This window comes from Lissotriton helveticus, chromosome 5_1, assembly GCF_964261635.1.
Source record: "Lissotriton helveticus chromosome 5_1, aLisHel1.1, whole genome shotgun sequence".
NCBI lineage: Eukaryota > Metazoa > Chordata > Amphibia > Caudata > Salamandridae > Lissotriton > Lissotriton helveticus.
This window is the reverse complement of record NC_136065.1, coordinates 1,346,249,780-1,346,268,035: the sequence shown is the minus strand read 5'-3', so window position 1 is coordinate 1,346,268,035 and position 18,256 is coordinate 1,346,249,780. Positions and strand designations below refer to the sequence as shown.

At 43.4% G+C, this 18,256-nt stretch overlaps 1 protein-coding gene across 1 annotated transcript in view; it reads left to right on the top strand.

The window, feature by feature from the left end:
* The first annotated feature begins 663 nt into the window (after nt 1-663).
* Nucleotides 664-18,256, top strand: part of LOC144755386 (translocator protein-like) — a 53,495-nt gene continuing 35,902 nt past the window's right edge. The window contains exon 1 of the mRNA XM_078644233.1: nt 664-796. The gene's annotated coding sequence lies outside the window, so the exon portion shown is untranslated. The remainder of the gene's footprint in view (nt 797-18,256) is intronic.

Genomic DNA, 18,256 nt, shown 5'->3' with positions numbered 1-18,256 from the left:
TTCTAGAGTTGTTCTGTGTGATAGAGAAGCTTGAGAAAATAGTTTCACTGAATAAATGCGAAAAACGTTCAACATATGGTCGAGGTTTCTTTTTATATAACACTTTTGGAAGTGCGCCCTAGTGCTTGGTGCTGTTGCGGTTACGCAATGCAAAAAGTGCAAGCTTCATCAGGGTCAATATGAGAAAATGCGCAGGCGGGGCAAACGGAATGCGAACCTCTGACAGACAAGTCATAAAGCATGCTGGCACATTGACCTACTAAGCTATCCTCCACGCCATCCATCAGAGATGAGAATGCAACGTCACCACACGCTATTAAGTATGAGGCAATTAAATGTAATATGGCCCTTTACTTTGTTATTCACTGCGAACGAAACCAATGAAACAATGTGCCTGGTTTTGAATGTAGTGCTAGCTGCAGTCTTAAGTTGTCCCACAAAAAACCATTACATTCAATGGGTCGCTTCAGTTTGCACGGTAAATACGTGAACTTGTGACCTACATGGACCTGGGAGTCATGCTTTGCTCTTCCAAGGGGCGTGGGTTAGAGATTCCCGCGCTGTCTGGTTTCAGAGATAAAGGCACCCTGGACTGTGGTTGGCGCCTGTATGGGAACACCCTTCATATCCTGTACGCTCAGGGGGAGGACCCCAGGGTGCGTTTATTGCCTCAGAGCGCTCGCTTGCTGTACAGTCCGATAACTCATCTGTCCTCGCCTACCCTGATCACGGCGCCGCGCCTATGGTAGATCGAACAAGACTCGGCAAAGGCACCAATATAACAGCACCCACTGAGGTAGGTTTGGCATTTATAGGGTGTAAAAGGAAGGGGGGTTGGACTCTGGCTTAGTTTAGCACAGATAGATGTGCCGGAATTCAGATATTGCAATACTAGACAGGAAACCCACGCAGCCCCCCTCAACCGCATGGACTGGGCCTCCCTCGCACAGTTTCGCCTAAACCAACAGCCACCGCGTGCGTCTCCCACTCCCTCCCACCATCAGCGCAGCCAGGATCGTCCGACGAGCGCTCTCGCGCAGTTTTAAGTTGTTTTCATAGGAAAAACCACATTCAATCTCCAGCTAGTTACAAAACGGCGGGGGTCCCCTGGGGCTTCATGGGACAGCGTTACGCCCTAGCTTTACCAACAATGGAGCCTTTTCGACATCGCATCCCTTCCTACTGTCCTGGAATAAACGTGTGTCTTTCCAGCTTCACTCGGACTAATAACACGCCAGCCTCGTAATTCCTATATGTTCTGTTTAAATGCAGGTGTAATGCAGTCAAATCACCACGTAATACCTGTCACAAAAAAGCAAACCCAGGCGGCTACTTTGCCATTCTGAGTCAGGGTTTCCATCTTTTCTGTTAATGTTCTCTAGCCAGTTTGTTTACTTTGCCATTGTTTCGCTTTCGTGTAGGGTGTTTAAAACCCTAATCTAAATTCTCTGACTAAGCTTATGTACATTGCTGTTATCCTAGGCGTTTCTGTGGCCTGTATGCTCCTCCGTCCATTTCTCCTCCTTGAATCCTAACTGCCCCTGCACAGCTCCTTCCACAATGACCTACAGATGGTTGAACATGATCTGGCCTTGTGTTTATGCTCTGCTTAATCTCAGATGAACAAAAGTACAGATCCTGATTCTCACATTCCCCTCCACATTCTATATGGACAAACTAGAAGCACTGGATAGCATGAGCCTCTCTTCATGGTTCCTCACACTTACCTCTACCCCACTTGTCCAGGGGATAAGCCTGTATTTGCTTTGCACACTTTTTTATCCAACAGCCACACTGGCAATACAGAATGGGAAATTGCAAATCCCAGAATGCAAACGGATATCGGATCAAAAGCCAGGATTCAATCTAACACACATATGACATGGCTTCACTCGGTGGCACTGCTTATGCAATTCACCAGTCCTTTGAACCGTACCTCTGTCAGGGCCAGCTTTAGCGCCTGTGGCGCCCAGTGCGACAATGTTAGTTGAGCCCCCCCAATGACTACTCCTCAATGGATTCCCTCACTAGCACACATTAACAGTGACCGTCTCCATAACCACTCTCTCTCAGATGCATTGAATTAGTGATATAGCGCCACTCATCCCAGTAAAGGATGTCAGAGCACTTTGAATCAGACACACATTACACAGAGACAATCAAGCATAGGTGTGTAAATTAGGTTACATAAACCAAAGGACTAAAAGTGTGGGAGTCACATGTCATCCATACTGGTAGACCGTATAGTTTAGGAGTGCTTGATGTGGAGAAGCACAAACTCAGAGTCAAAAAAGAAACAGCATAGTTGGGAGTTTTCTTTAATAATAAGAATCTATTTTTACCCAAATTAACCCTGTTTGCAATATTAATCTGTGCTGTAATGTATACTTTGCAGTGTGTATGCAGCTCTATGGTGAAAGTTAATACCTCACTTTTCTATATTAGGACTTTAAAGTATAAATTGCAAGTAACAAAAGGATGTCGCTTTTAAAATCAGTAAGCTGCTGATCTAGTTACATTATATGCACTCTGTAATCTACATGGTACACATTCTTTGCAGCAGGCATATTAACTCTCTGCACTAACTTCACATAAGTCAAAACATCAACTATACAAAACTCCTATCTCTCTCCAGGAAGAACATTAATCACAGGCGTTAACTTGACATTTTTGTGAGGCCTGGTAAATGCCCAGGGAAAGGAACGCAGCAGCAGGTGCTTTAAAAACAAAATAAACTTGCAAATACAGCGCCCCCAGGAAGCCAGCACCCGGTGCGGTGGCACCCATCGCACCGCCCTAGAGCCGGCCCTGACCTCTGTCTCCGGGGCGAATGAATAGATTCACCAATGACAACACACTGTTCCGAGGGCCAAGAACATCCTTGGGCCAAGAAAACCCTACTCCTTCATCCAATCTATAACACATTTACATACACATTTATTTGCTACTACAAAATACAACACACATCTTCCATTGTTGCTGGAAGAAAAAACAGTTCAATTTCTCAAGTAATGCACTGCTAACAATCATTCTAGAATTGTCCTTTGTTTCTTGTCAGTTTGCGCTTTGATGCATATTGTGACATCATTTACTGGGTGGTCCCTTTAAACCAATCAAACTTGCACAACAAATATTAGGAATAGTCTTTAGCTGGCCTGCGAAGAGGTAAAGGAAACTTGAATGGATTATGAAATTTTCAGGTGCCTTTCTGTTGCTTAAATAAATACTAGTGATCCAAGTCCTGAGTTGAATATGTGTTACAATACCCTTCCAACCTCAAACGTGTAACCCATTTATCCCACTGAGTGCCCTCTATTATTACATCAAGTAGCACTCCTTTCGGAATTTAAATACTGGTTGTCATCACCTGCACAGGTGCAGGCATACTGCTTGGTCTGTGTGTTCACATACAATAGGCATTTGCAGTACGTGACAATTACATGTTTACATTTTGGATTACGGGCTCAGAAAACCACTCTGCAAACAACTCCCAATGTAACACACAGACAAGCTGGCTGTGTGCCACACTCCTCATTTATGAACATCATCTCTGGTTACAGCAGAGTGCCCTTGACTCTCAAAAAACCATGAGTAAACCTTTACTCAATCATACTGTTGTCATTGTTGCTGTCCCATACCCCAGTGCCGCCCTCGTACTCTAAACATACACTTTCAAGGCACCTCAACCCTCCATGGGTGGCAGTGTTCTTACTTGTCCCAAAAATGCCCTTCACCTGCTCTTGGCGTTTCTCTGTAAACAGTGGAAGCACAACTTGTCTTGCATGCGAGTATGGGGTAAATGTAAATTATTGCTCTCCTCGAGTCCCCCTTTGTGTAGGGCTGATACTAGTGATCTCCGTCTAAGGATAGAAAGTGTTAGGTTATGACTGGGCCCCCACCATATTGGGAAATACATATTTTTCCAAGTGTCCTGTAACTCCCCCCTGGGATTAGTTGGCCACAGTGGTGCTCTGCTGCACTGTGTCCTCTTACAGTTCACCAAGGGGCATGAGCTTTGGGTCCAGCAATCGCTCTCAGTCCATGGCTGGTAAAGACTGGATCGATGACCGGACTGGGCACTCTGCCTTCAGTGCTGGATGAGGCCTGGTGCCTGGCGATACTGCTCTTGGCTCTGGTCGCTCTCTCCAGCCCTTGGGTCTGCAAAGGTACCAGTCCTTTCTGTGTGGAAGGGGCCCTGGAAAACCTTGGTATTTTAATCTGTGATGGTGGGGAGAGAGGGGGGGGGGGGTGGTCTGGGCTAGTATCCTGTTTGTTGCCATAGAGTTTTTGCCCGGGTAATTTTTGTTTCTTTCTAACCCAAAGTACTTCTTGGTTTGAATTGTGATCCACTGAGGAGATGTACATTTGAAGGTATTTGCGTTTAATTAGAACTGAGATGCAACCCATCCTTTTGGTATGGAACTGGACCTGCCAGTACCTGGATACCCTCACGGGTGATGAGTAGCACTCTACAAACCTGCTGATTGATTTTGGTCTTCCAAAGGAGCATTGGGCTCACAGCGTTACCAGGTCCCTGCCACTCATGCGGGCATGGCGGAGGGTTTCTGCTGGCAGTGCCTTCAACCACGGAAGCAGGACTCTGCTGTCCTCCGAGACTGACTCCAAGCCTGCTTCAGAACTCCCTGAATGTCCAATATAACACATTTACAGACATGTAGTCAGCCAGTTAGATTACAGCATCACCCCCAGGCAAGCAAAAATCAATTAAATCATCTTGCTTTCCTGGAGTAGATAAATTGTATATTCCTTCCATGCCTCCTAGCGCAAAGTACCTACATGCAGTCTTCATGAACTAACACACTACCAAACATATTTGTAGGGGGATAATCTTACAGATGTATTCCTGAGTTGCTCCTCTAGTACCCTTGCCTACATGTCTTCCCAGCAACAATGTGCTTTTTGCCTGCTTTGTATCTGCTCGATTTAGTAACCACATTGTCTTTGTAAGTAGTTTGACAAAAAAGAACACACATGCCTAAACTGAATCAAAAATAGATTGAAAAAGAAAACTTCTATGCCTATAAAAGAGCTCTTCACTAATAAGGCACAAAGAGTTGTATTTTAATTGACACTAGACTAAACCTTGAATCAACTTGTTTCGGCTGTCCCACTATTACAACCTTCTCTTAAGGAAAGCATTTATTTCATTAGATCTCCGAAATATTTCCCTAGTTCACTAATACATTTAATCTCTCATCTCTGGGGCGCGCAAAGGATTAGATTTAATACTCCAGACCATTTATAAGGCTGTTCAAACTTGTACAAATAAAATACAATTATGCATTATTTTGCAAAGAACTGCTAACATTAAATGCCAACTAGATGTTCTTGAAAAATGACACATTGAGGAAAAATTGTTAAAAAATATTTACCTTGCAAGTTGTCTTCTCCACTGGAACTTTCAAAAAAGGGTATTTGAGTTAAGGGAGGGTTCTATTTTCTTATCATTTTTCTTTGAAGATGTCCTTACTTCGCACATGAAGACAATGAATCTGATCGTGTCTTGTACACGTTTTCAATTAGATACACAAATGTACACCAAGCTTTTATCTTGACAAAATCATTGACCTTGAAACTTTTGCATTTTCACTCGAAGTGTTCCATCTCAGTTTGTAACTAATCAAATATTAGTCATTTTTTTAGTTATATAATGCATGAACATGTTTTCTTTTTTGCTGTGCCTGCAGCAAGAGCCTTGGAGTTCAAAACAAGCATTTGCAACGCAATAGGTCTCACTTTACTAAGTTTGAGCTATTGGCATTGCTAATAATAATGCAACGCCAATTGCTCACACTTTCAGTAATGCGAGAACTATTACACTGCATATGTGTTTTTCCCTATTTATTCATTTTTTAAGCAATAAGCTCAAGTGCCGTGATTGCTTAACAAAATAAATAGTAACGCAAGACATTTTGTATTACAAATGCTTGTTATTACTGATTCCCTATTTTCCAACCACCCCGTGTTCCTTTAACAAAATCTTATAGCTACGCGAGCGGAGATATCTGACGCGGAGAAGTTGATGTCCGTACATAAAGACAGAGGTGCTAGGACGTCTAAGCTGGTGTCACAAGACACAGGATCATTGCAGTGTGTGGGGAAGAATATGTTTCTTTGAGTGCTTTTTGTTAATAGACCAAAGTAGATAGAAAAACACATCAGCTTAACACGTGGGCCACTGTTTACTAAAGTAAGTCAAATATCAGCAGACAGAAAACATACTACACCCAGGCAGACCATGAAGAAAGAAATGTGCTGCACCTTAAATAGACTGAAATCTGCTGAGAGTTTCCAGGCATCAAAGACGTACAAGACTCTTGTAACACATTACATACTGGAAAGGAAAAACATCAGTTATCCAATTAACAATGAAGAAAAATAGTAAGTTCCAATAAAAGGTGGACAGAATTACAGGGTTGTCAGAGGGGTTAGGCGGAGGTACGCGCTGCACGAGTGCCGCACGAAGTTGCTTAAAGCAAGTAATACAAAAGTATCAAGCGCGCCAGCCAGCCCCGAAGCAGCATAACGCGCGCAGGAGTGTTGTGCTAAGCTAAAGAAAAGTACTTAAGGAGAAAGCAAGTAATTTAAAAATATTACCAACTATAAAGCGCTGCGGCTGTCAGTGAAGAGGGGAGGGAGCAGCTTTCAAAGATGAGGAGTTGGCCTAACGGCTAGGGCGGTCTACCTCAATTCTGGGGAACCGGGTTCAAGTCTCGGCAAGGACGTGCAACATCCGGTGATTCTGGGCAAGTCACTTATTCTCCCCGTGCTGATTAAATGTGTCCTCATTAAACGCAACTGGTGCCCGTGTAAAGCGCTCTGATACCTGATACCTTCGAGTCAAGTTCGCACTATATAAAAGTCATTTTAAACAAGCATTTACAATGAATGGTCTCGGCAGCATTAAAGGTAGAGCTATTGGCATTGCTCATGATTTTTTCTTTCTTTTTTTTTTTTTAAATCATAATTAAATGGCATTGTCATTTACATTGCCAATAGCTTAATCGCTTGCATATGCGAGACCTATTGCATTAGCACCCACACACAGAGTAAATAGTAGAGTAGTAGAGTGAGTAGTTGATAGTGAGTAGGATAGAGTTATTAGTAGAGTATTAGAGAGCGAGTAGTAAAAAGTGAAAGAGTGATTATTATATAGTGAGAGGTGTGACTGGATGTGTTCTGGTCACCTCAACACCACTCTTTTCCACACAGATGTCTGCTTATGTTCAGTGTTTGCCATTTTATTTAGAGAAATGCAGGGGGGCTCAAAATGTTTTCTTTGAAGCAGGGAAATAAAGATTCTCTCTCCCCTGACTGGGGGATTTGCCCATACTCTGTACAGTGCAGCCCTTTTCAAAATGGTAATTATTCATGGAAAACTGCCTACTTCTCGTGTCCTCTGAAATAAATTCTGGAACAAAGGTTAGAATAAAGCAAGGAGGAAAACGTCACTTGTACTTAAAAGCGAATTCCCACCGAACAGTCACACTATGAAAACCTTCTCATTGGAATTACTTGAGCTGCATCATCTCCTGAACCTGGTTCCAAAGTGACCGAAACTTCAAGGAACGTAGTTTCTAGATCTAATAACTGGCATAACAGCTTGGTGGGTTAAGTACATGCTCTAGACACAGCCTATTATCTCCCTAAGGTGGATAATACCTGGCTTTAAGTGGGATAAAAGAAGTGAGAGGTTTCTAAAAGGGGCAAACACCTACATAATTAAGTGCAGTGCTTAAAGATAAACTACATATCTGTGATTTCCAGTGTGCCACCTGACCGGTATTTAAACATTACTGAGGCCTGTGGAAGAGGGCAGTGGTCGTCAGCGTCTCAGTCACTCCTGTTATGATCACCATTAGACACAGGTTCTCCCTTTTTCTCCCCACATCTCGCCCATCAACAGATCTTACATCTCTTTCCACTCTCTCCTTCCTGAATGTACCTCCCATCGTCTTCACTTCCCCAACCCAAACACACAACACCCCCACTCACCTGAAAGCACTGCATTTTCTTTCACTTCCGCATTGTCAATATTTCAACAACAGTGGCTCTTCACCCACATTTCCACAGAATCACACTAACAACTAGAATACTTGACCATAGCTACGTGCGCTCTGCAGAGTGGCCAAGGATTGGATGGCCTGAAATTTGAACACGTTTATAACCCACGCACAAGCAGTGAGAAATGTGCACTGCCTTAATCCTCAACTCCAGGGCTAACAGTGTCAATGTTACAAACACCAGGAGGTGATTCAGTTCATCAGTTTAAGTGTACCCTAAACTGTACAAGAGTAATCTGCTGCGTGAAACAAATACAGAATCACAGCATCGTGGAAACAGCTAACACTCTTTGGAAATGCAAGATCAAGCAGAACGAGGAACAGGGGGGTGGGGGGCAGACAAGCAAGCGGGACAAGGGACAGGGGGGTGGGGGGGATGAAAAACGAGCACAACGAGGAACGGGGGGGTGGGGGGGGCAGACAAGCGAGCGGGACGAGGGACAGGGGGGTGGGGGGATGAAAAACTAGCACAACGAGGAACAGGGGGGTGGGGGGGCAGACAAGTGAGCAGAATGAGGAACAGGGGGTGAGGGGCAGAAAAGCGAGCGGGACGAGGGACAGGGGGGACAAAAAACGAGCACAACGAGGAACAGGGGGTGGGGGGCAGACAAGCGAGTGGGAGAGGGACAGGGGGGTGGGGGGGATGAAAAACGAGCACAACGAGGAACAGGGGCGTGGGGGGCAGACAAGCGAGCGGGACGAGGGACGGGGGTGGGGGGCAGGCAAGCGAGCGGGACAAGGGCAACAGGGGGTTGGGGGGACGAAAAACGAGCAGAACGAGGAACAGGGGGGTGGGGGGCAGAAAAGCGAGCGGGACGAGGGGCAGGGGGGTGGGGGGGACGAAAAACTAGCACAACACAGCCCAGTAAATGAGATTTTACATGCTGCTTGGATTTATCTGCCCCGGATTTGATTAAAAAAAAGTTGTTTATGACTGCATATAAAAACAGCATGGCGTAAACCACATATTTAGATTGGCTGACAGTGCTATACATTTTATTACTACTTTTAAAGGACGAGAGAGACATTATAACTCATTTAGGACTCCAACTCTGATGTGCCACTGCTTCTCCCCTCACTCCACAACGGTAATGAATAATAAATGACATCTGGCGCCCCAGTCTGGATTTCTAGGAGTGTGTGATCACTGTAGACCAATGTGAATAATGCTTACAGTATAGTATCCGTTGTTCAAGGCAGATTCATCCAATTTCATATTACAGTTTCCCCTGCTTAAAAAACATTCCCCAGCTGCAGTAATCAACAAGTGAATGCAGTTTCTATTACGAGGGACAGGTGGGTGGGGGGGACGAATAACAAGCACAACGAGGAACAGGGGGGTGGGGGGCAGACAAGCGAGCGGGACGAAGGACAGGTGGGGGGACAAAAAACGAGCACAACGAGGAACAGGGGGGTGGGGGGCAGAAAAGCGAGCACAACGAGGAACAGGGGGTGACGGGCAGACAAGCGAGCGGGACGAGGGACAGGGGGGTGGGGGGATGAAAATTGAGCACAACGAGGAACAGGGGGTGGGGGGGCAGACAAGCGAGCGGGACGAGGGACAGGGGGTGGCGGGGACGATAAACGAGCACAACGTGGAACAGGGGGGGCAGAAAAGCAAGCACTTACCGGCTGGGGCGGAGGACTCGGCGACTTCTTCCGGCGGCGGTAGGGCCAAATGGCATAAGAAAAGCGAAGCCATTTTCGCATTCGGGGGCGTTGTTTGTACAGTTGAGTGACAGATGATGTCACAGAGTTAAAAATTGCAAAAAACACGCCCCCGAATCGCAAAAAGACGGGGCCTGAACATAGTGACGCCCCTCTCCTCCAATGGAGAAGAGGGGCGGGTCAAGCCCCACTGTAGCCAAAACATAAAATCTTGGGCTCCGCCCACACTGTTTACGCAGTGTGACGCTAGGCCCGAAACCTAAAAACACAACGTCCTTGATCAGGTGCCTCACTTTCAGGAAAATGCTGGGTTGGGCAGAGCCTGTCGTGTCTGCAACAGCAGGTAGAAGAAAGACATTTATGAAAAAATAGTGCCCAAAAACCAAAATAAAACATACTGAGTAACAAGACATGTAATAGGGGAAGTACTTATGGGAGGTTACAACAAGAGATAAGGAGGTACTAAGGAGGGACTACTAACAAATTAACCAATGAAAAGACACAATTTCCAAAAGACAAAGGATCTAATAAAATACATGGGGTGGCAATGGGTGGAGCTTAATGCCCATATCATGAACCAGCAAGGCTTGGGTCAGTAACTCCCCAGACCGGACCACCTCAATATTGAAATAAACAAACAGAATGTCTGGGGGGGTTATTTTGATTAGAGTTGTGATAATCCATAGACCATGTATTCCAAAGTTTTCAAGCTTAATTTAGCTAATTTTTGATATTTCAACAAAGACATTCATAAATCAATAGAGCATGTCCTTCAAAGAAACACCACATTAGTAAATTGCACAATTCAAAAACGTTTGAAATAGAACAATATACAACATTTACTTAGTGCAAAAAAAAATTTGTGAGAAAAAATATTAATATATGGAACATTTTTGCAAACAAATAATAACTACAAATCAATAATCACAAGAAAAACATCAATAACTCGTGTGCCAGCCTGAAATTAAACCAATCCTCCATTCATATTAACACCAGACGGACAGTTACTCATTTTTGAAACACCTGTTTCCTGTCCTGCCTTTGAGAGATGGGGATACCTAACCTACCGGTGGGTGTTGTCAGAAGCTGCTGAGGGAAATATTATTTAGCATTCCTCATGACACACCATATCAACAGTCCCCCATACTCAAAGCCAAGGCGTTTCGAATCCCTAACAAATCCGGGATTCTCTTCAGGACTTGGACTTGGTATTTTGGCTCTTAATTGTGTTGTGGAGTTGTTCAACAGGAACTGATGTCCAGAAACGTTTCTTCAAATCTTATATTGTGATCGAAGCTTCAAATGTATGTGACGTGTGGGACAACTCAGTGGTGTCAGTGCATTATCTTAAAATCGGAAAAAGCCATAATTGATGCGGACACTTTTAAACAGCAGCTGCTCCCAAATCGTATCTGTTTCCTATATTTCTTTCTCTATACTGCGGGAAAAATCAATCCAACATGCTACTCTGCTTCCAAACCGGCAGTAATCAAATTGCAGCCGGTTTGGAAGCAGAGTAGCATGCAAACATAGACATGCTCTATTGATTTATTCATGTCTTTGTTGAAATATCAAAAATAAGAGAAATAAAGTTTGAAAACTTTGGAATTAATGGTCTAAGGTTTATCACCGCTCTAATCAAAATTATCCCCCCAGACATCCGGTTTGCTTATTTCATATCATGAACCCATCATGTCTCAAAGAGATAGCACAAGCGCAGCCTAGGCGAGACCTAAAAACATTAGAGGGACAGCTTTTAAACAGCAGCTGCTCCCAAATCGTATCTGTTTCCTGTATTTCTTTCTTTATACTGCGGGAAATATCAATCCAACATGCTACTCTGCTTCCAAACCGGCAGCAGTCAAATTGCTGCCGTTTTGGAAGCAGAGTAGCATGTTGGATTGATATTTCCCGCAGTACAGAGAAACAAATACAGGAAACAGATACGATTTGGGAGCAGCTGCTGTTTAACCACTTGGCTGCTAAGGGGTGTGCATGTAGGTCCATTGACTTTCCATTGAAATCAATGGGCCCTACATGACGAGTTACCCTTGTCATTAGCACTGAAGGGGTTAAAAGCGTCCGCATCAATAATGTTTTTTTTCAATTTTAAGATAATGGACCGGCACCACTGAGTTGTCCCACACGTCAGATACATTTGAAACTTCGATCACAATATAGGATTTGAAGCAACGTTTCTGGACATCAGTTCCTTTGGAACAACTCCACGCCACAATTAAGAGCCAAACTACCAAGTCCAAGTCCTAAAGAGAATCCCTGATTTGTTAGGGATTCGAAACGCGTTGGCTTTGAGTATGGGGGACTGTTGATGGGGTGTGTCATGAGGAATGTTAAATAATATTTCCCTCAGCAGCTTCTGACCACACCCTTCAGTAGGTTAGGTATCCCCATCCTCTCACAGGCAGGACAGGAAACGTGTTTCGAAAATGAGTAACTGTCCATCTGGTGTTAATATGAATGTAGGACTGGTGTAATTTCAGGCTGGCACACAAGTTATTGATGTTTTTCTTGTGATTATTGATTTGTTATTATTTGTTTGTAAAAATGTTCCATATATTATTATTTTTTCTCACAATTTTTTTTTGCACTATGTAAATGTTGTATATAGCTCTATTTCACATGTTTTTGAATTGTACGATTTACTAATGTGGTGTTTCTTTGAAAAGACATGCTTTATTGATTTATGAATGTCTTTGTTGAAATACCAAAAATAATCGAAATAAATCTTGAAAACTTTGGAATTAATGGTTAAGGTTTATCACAACTCTAATCAAAATACCCCCCAGACATCCTGTTTGCTTATTTCATATCATGAACCCAGCATGTCGCAAGGAAGATGGCGTCTGTGTGAGCGGCCACGGCGGTTGTGCTCTGCGGCGCTGGGCAGATACAGCATAGAGAATACCTCTCTACATACCAGCACTATTGGCATTAGCCTGCTATTATGGTCTCCGCCACATCTACCAGATACAATCTGCTCCGGCCTTTACCGACCTACAAGGAATCTTTAATGAACCTTTAATGAACCCTTGACTGAAGAACAAGTGAAAAACGCCATACGCCATACGCCGCAACGCCGTATCACTACTTCATAGCACAGCGTAAACTGGTAAGAGTGACGGCTACTTCCCGGCTACATCCCAATGGCAAATTAACTTTTCTCTTATGACTTTTATGACTTTTATGTGCTAAAGATAATATCGGCATCTGCTGTTTTCTTCACTTCACTGTTGGCGCAAAAGTCTGATCTGTACATTTGTGGCTGCAACACACGAAGCTGAATCTTTTCAGACCGATCGACCGATCTACCATCTTTCCGCGCTTATTATCTCTGATTCTCTGATGTCTTTCCGTGCTTATTATCTCTGACTCTCACTCACCCCCTGTCTGGCAGACACCGTACCGACGCCAATACATTTGTCAATCGCTGTTCTCCCCCATAGAGATATCTATACTGAGACACCGAAACCTCTCCTCATCTACGTCTCTCTCTACCTGGCTTCAAAGGCTTCATCTGCTAACACGAGAGCAGGGGCCTTAAACCTCGCGCGCGCTCCATGTCCCACGCCTCCCGTTGCTAGGAAACACAGGGAAACGCAGGAGACGCCTGTTGTAAGGCAGAGGACGAGGCTGAGAGAACGAAAAGAGCTGTGAAGGCGTGTGAAGATTAATACTACCTATAGGCAGAACGAACTTAATTAAACGGAGCAGCAGTCTTGTACGCTATACTGGGGCTGTGATTGGAACTCTGCCCACTGCTTCTGCCCTATTTGACACAGTGAATAACATCGTTTTTTTTCCATCGATATTTGGGACAACAAAAGTTCAGCTGTATAGACTCTATTCCTCTATTACCACTCTCTCACAGAGTCTATTAAATATCTGCTTTAAGGAAATCAGATACAAGAAAGGTCAGAATAGCTTTGATATTTTACTGAGAAAGAAAGGAATCCAAGTAGGGCAACCTCGAACTCACCTAGGCTTACAGATGGATCTACAAAAGCTAGAAAACAATCAGACAGCAATACCATCTAAGGCTATAAATATGGAGAGGAACTCTGAAGAGGACAGAGAGGATGGTGGGGCGGAGGAACTCATCGCACAAAAAGACCAGAAAACTCAAAAAAGTCAAAAAGGCTTGAAAACACAAGCAGCAGCTTTAAATAAGCCGACTCACAACAGAGAAAAGGGGGAAAAAAGGGAGATGAAGAAGGCGCTCTCCTACAAGGTGATACACCGATCCAAGAAGACCCGGCATGTTCAAAGGATGTGATAAATCTAGGAAATCAAAATCCTGAGAACGCTGAAACTGAGGAGACACCTGAGGAGACACCTACTCCCCACATAAATAACAGACGTAAAGGCCCTGAAACTAGAGGGACCAGAGCAAAAGAAGAGGACATGGCAAGAACTGAATCCCAAGAGAAAGGAAAAGCCAAAGATAAAAATTTAGAAAAAAAACTGGAAAAAGAAAGAGAAAAAGCTAAACGCAAGGAGAGAGAGAAAGAGAAAGAGAAGGAGAAAGAGAGAGAAAAAGAGAAAGAGGCTGTCAAAAAGAAGGACAAAGGGGGAGAAACAGAGGAAACAGAGGAAAACGCCAAACTGGAGTTAATGGCTAAGAAGGCACAGAGGTTACAGACTATTAAAAATCTAAAAGCGGCTGCTAAGAATACTGGTCTACCGACAACATCCCAACCAAAAATATCTAACATATTTAGCCCTCGCCCGAAGGAATGCCTGAGCGACGCTTCGACAAATGAAAGAGTACAGAGCCAACTGCAAAGCAAGAACTCTGGAGAGTTGAATGGAAATTGCAAGGATGCTCAAAGTATGGTCCCAATCAAAACCAACACTGAAGGGAATCATACCACAGGGACAGGTGAAGGAACACTGAGAATTGATTCAAATATGAGGAGAAACGAAACAAAAACATCCATAAAGGCTGACGCGATGATAGTCAATCAGAGAGAGCAATCTGATAAAAAAGAGATAAATCAGAAAGCTGAGCATCCATACCCCTCTCTCAACACGCAAATGCCCTCAGATGGGAAAGAATCACATTCAGCTATTCACTCACTTTCTGACGAAGACTCTGAATCAGAACTATATGAAACAGGGATGTCTATTTCAAGTGACTTAAGTGAACTAAGCGACTCAAATGAATCAAGTCCTAGTGCGCAAACTGGCTCTATAGCTCTGGAGAACTCAGGCTCCAATGATTCAAGATTATCCAGCGAAACGAACGTCAGGAAGAAAAGGAGCGGGGGAAAAAAAGGATGAAACATAAAAGAGAAAAAAATATGATGAACGAGGAGACCACAGACCCCGGTAACAACACGGACTATTCCAAAAGCAGACCTAACTCTACCCGAAAAAACCCAATGATTAAATCACCGGGAGAAAAATCACGTCAAAAAACAACTGAGCCCTCATTGAGTGAGGTGCTAAGCTCAATCAAAAACTTCCACGAAGACGTGAAGAAAGATAGTCATAGGAATCGCATGGCTAGCGGAAAATTACAAGGTGCAGTGAAAAAAGTTGGCAACATTTGTTCTGAGATGTCGGAGAGGATGGTCATGGTGGAAACTCGTACTGAGAATCTCGAAACAGACATTGTGAAGCTCCAAAAAAACGAAAAGGAACAAGCTGGAATAATAAAGGATCTCATGGCAAAAGTGGAAGATCATGAAAGTAGATCTAGAAGGAACAATTTAAGATTCCTTGGAATCCCAGAAAACTTTGAAGGAAACGATGCTAGAGGAGCAATGATCAATATTCTTAAAACATCATTTCCGGAGTTGGTAGCCTGGGATATTGAAAGAGAAATACAGCGAGCTCATCGTTTTCCCCTAACGCCATCAAAGCACTCTAACAAACAACATCAATATCCCAGGGCAATATTGGTCTATTTTGGTAATTTCCTTCTCCGTGAAGCAATCTATGACTTCGCCAGACCGACTACTCAATGGAATATAAGGGATTCAAATTTTTTGCTAGACCGGACTTCGCTCACTCTACTGTCGAGCGAAGATGGAAAATGCGCCAGCTATTTGAACCTTTTGAAAAAATTGGAGCAAAAGTATTTTTGCAAAACCCTGCACGCCTGAAAATCATATTCAAGGGGTCAACAAAAAGCTTTAATAGCGAAGTGCAGGCGGAAAACTACCTACGAGAAATCTCAGGGACTGGGCTACAAAATTCAGGGAAATAATGCAAAACCATAGAAAAAAAAACCTATAGAAGGAATAATTAAGCTGAATTAACAATTCCACTAAATATATATCAGGAATCATATTCTGCAGAAGCATCGAGAAAAAGTAGATTGGAGAAACAGGACAGAAAACATATTTAGCTTATAAAATTATGTACAAAATGTTATTTTTTTTTATATTATCCAGGCTTTGGTTCATTAGGTCTAGATAGGTATATAATACCCTCTATTAAACTATCTCAGCCCGCAGGGCCCGCCTTCATGGATGTCACGCCCCTGGTCCAGGAGGGTCAGGTAACCTTCAAAGGTGGTGGGGGGTGGGGGGAGGGAAAGCGGAGGCATCGGGAGGTAGGGCAGGTCGGTGGAACCTCTGGGTGGGGGGGGTTCAGGGGGAAGGTCAGACAGGAATCTTAAAAATTACAGAGAAAATGAAAATGATAAAGATATAGCTAACACTTTTTTTATGGGAGAATATCTTTCTAAGATGGATGGCATAAACAAATGGGGGCACTAAAGATTATGTCACTTAATATCTGTGGCCTAAATGACATTAAGAAGAGACAAGCAGTTGCAGTGGGTCTACAAACTACATGCCCCAACATAGTATGTATGCAGGAGACGCATATTGAAGGCTCACAGCTACACCTTTTAAAAACATTAGGGTACAACTTAATCTGTGTTACTACTCAGGGAGCTCGTGTCAGGGGGGTGGCATTCTTAGCTAGAGGCGGAGGATTTAGCTTTAACCGATCTAAAGCAGATAAATTCGGGAGGTGGGCAATCACAGAATGCCAGTTTGAACAATCACAACTAGTTACCATCTGCTCAATTTATGGAAGTAATTGTGACGATCCCACCCTGATAAATGAGGTCTCTAGTGAACTCGTACATTGGCCATTACCAGGGATCTCAATATTAATTTACCCGCCGATTGGTCAATGAAGGATAATTGGGTGTATCATGGGAGGAAACCTAATGTGTTCAAGGCCCTAAAAAATCTATGTCATACGCACATACTTCTGGATGGGTGGCAGATCTCTAACTCTGAGGATCCTGGCTACACCTTTTTCTCAAATCCACACCGGGTGCATGCTAGGCTTGACTATTTCTTTATATCACAGTCATTAAGCTCTATCATACAAATAGAAAAACTGCCTCGAGTACTATCTGACCACAATCCTCTAGTATGCACCCTAGAGCTAATACAAATGGCCCAGAAGCCAAGAAATTGGACCTCCGAGAAGTCCCTGCTCCTTGAAGAAGACTATTGCAATCACATGCGAGCATGGATACCCAATTTTCTAGAAAATAATCTAGGGAGTACTTCTATAGAGATAGTGTGGGACGCTCTAAAAGCAGGAATCCGAGGGGAAACTACACAATACCCAATAAGGGTTAACAAATTGGCCAGAGACCTGCATAAATCGCTATCGAAAAAATTACAGGGCTCTGAAGAAGAACTCATCAGGGCAACCCATAATTCTTTAACGTTAGAAGAGCTCACTAAAATACAATATCAGGTAGCAATTGATAAGGCTGCTATTATGAATATATTTATCACCAAAGCAGTTAAAAAAGCCACAGCACATAGTGAGAACATCTACGAAGTAAGCGAACTAGTTGGTAATCAACTGGCCATACGTATGAGGCAACAAACATCTCAGAACTTCATACGGGAAATATTAGATCCAGTGGAAGGCCTAATCTCAGAAAGTAATAAAATCAGAGAAGCATTCTGGAACTTCTACAGCACCTTATATTCGGAGGAAGGAGGGGCCGATATAGACAGTATGAGAGAATACTAAAATCAGGGAACCCCCAGTAGACTTACTGAGGAAGACCGAGATGATCTAGAGGAGATACCGGTCCTGGAAGAAATTGTAGAGACAGTCAAGGCTCTGCCTAGAGGAAAGGCAACTGGCTTGGACTCTATCCCTCTTGAGTTTTATATTATCTTTTTAGATCAAATCAAAGAGATTTTCTTAGATCTATGTGTGCACATATTTAACGGGGGACAACCACCAAGGTCATGGTCAAAAGCAAAAATAGTAGTATTCCTGAAGAAAGATAAACCTCCGAATCAGATGGGCTCCTATCGTCCCATCACCCTAATCAATGTGGATTCAAAAATATATTCTAAATTAATAGCGAATCGAATGGCACCATTAATCCACAAACTTGTTTCAAAGTCCCAGCACGGGTTTATACCTGGAAGAGGAACTACAGACCACATTCATAGAGTGATCATCCTTTTTGGCAGCACAGAGGTGAT